Source organism: Trichechus manatus, unplaced genomic scaffold, assembly GCF_000243295.1.
Source record: "Trichechus manatus latirostris isolate Lorelei unplaced genomic scaffold, TriManLat1.0 scaffold00511, whole genome shotgun sequence".
Lineage (NCBI taxonomy): Eukaryota > Metazoa > Chordata > Mammalia > Sirenia > Trichechidae > Trichechus > Trichechus manatus.
Window position 1 is genome coordinate 90,383 of NW_004444447.1, and position 1,663 is coordinate 92,045.

The following is a 1,663-nucleotide window of genomic DNA, read 5'->3' on the forward strand; positions in this document are numbered from 1 at the left end:
CATAACATGGATGAAACTGGAGGACATTATGATGAGTGAAATAAGTCAATCACAAAAGGACAAATATTGTATGAGACGTCTATTGTAAAAACCCATGAAAAAGTTCACTCGCAAAATGTAATAAATAAATAAATAAATAAATAAGGTAATCTAATCCAGGTGTGTGCACGTGTCTGTACATATATATGCATCTTTAAATTTTATAAAAGGAAAGATTAAAAGGGATAAGGCAAACCAAGAATTGCCGCCCTTCACTTTTTAGAATTTTTTTCCTTCCATTTTGTAATCCTAACTATTTTAATGTGGGGTTCTTTCACATTTCCATGAAAATCTCTATTCCAATATTATGTTATCTAGTTATAGAACGTAAAGAAAGTATTGAAGATTTTTCAAGTTGTTTCATCAGTACGGAAAGTCTAGCTCTTAAATCTGATAAACAAAAAATGTAATGACCATGCCATTCATAAACTTACATTCTGAAGCAAAATAAACCTTATATTAAATGGCACAACAGAGAGAGAGAAAGAACTGTAAGTTACTCATGTACAACAGGAACACAAAGAAGATACACATTTCGTTTCCTCCAGCTCTCCCTCAGCCCCTACTACTTAGAGAGTTGACAGACCTTTCAACCACTAAGTGAAGAATCTGTTCATACTTCACTAGATGCTGGAGAAGCTACTCGACTTGGCCCTGGAAGATGCACTGGCTGTAACAGTAGAACTAGCAGTGGCTGCAACTTTGGCTCCGGCTCTCTCTTCCTCATCTCTCAGAGCCTCTTCATACAGAGCTGGGAAGGAACCGGGAACTGGATCGTTGTACTTGGCCACAAACTCCAGAACTTTCATCTTGGTGGTTTCAGCTTGGGCGCTGGGACCCCACAGGAATTCATAGCATGGAGGATCACTGTTGGGCACCTGCCGGTACTCCAGATACTTGACCTGCACTAAATCTTTGGTGATGAACTTCCTGGGCTCCCCAAAGAGTACGTGGCTCCTCCCAGCGTAGATCCCCAATGCATTCAGGAATTCCCAGATATCTTTCTCAGTGGCCCGGTTGCCATTCACGAAGAACACGCCCAGGAGAGTCACCAGGAGACCTGTCTTCGGCAAACCCGTCCTACCACACAGACTTCCTCCTTTGGTGATATCTAGCTGGCTGATGAGGTCATAGGAGTTATCGTTGGGGTTGGTTTCCTTCAATTAAAGGCCCAGGACCAGCTCCATGTGCTCAGCAGCTCTCCTCAGGATCTCAGGAAATTGATCTTTATACTTTCTGTTGATAACCTTCAGCATGTCCCCCTTCATAATGGGCTCTTTCTTTTTATACTTCTCAATGAAGAACTGCACCAACATTCTCACCTTCCTGGTCATAGGATCTTTTCGTGAGCTCTCAGAGGAAGATGTTGCCTGGGAGGGGCTTGGACTTTCCTCACCTCGGTTCTTGGCACTTCCATCAGACTTTTTACATAAAATAGCTGCTGCAGCAGGAGAGGTGGCAGCTGGGGCTTTCTCAGACTCCTGCAAAATGTCAGCAACATGGGAGCTCTCGGGAGTATCCCCCAAAACAGGGGAGGAACAGGGGAACCGTTCCTCCTCCACTGCAGTGGCCTGAACACCCTCGAGGCCCTGGGTTTCACCTCGGACATGTTGGCGTTTCTCAT

At 44.0% G+C, this 1,663-nt stretch overlaps 1 pseudogene; it reads right to left on the bottom strand.

Annotated features, from left to right (window-relative positions):
• Positions 1–662: 662 nt before the first annotated feature.
• On the bottom strand, positions 663–1,658 carry LOC101359530 (melanoma-associated antigen B1-like; annotated as a pseudogene).
• Between the last annotated feature and the right edge of the window lie 5 nt (positions 1,659–1,663).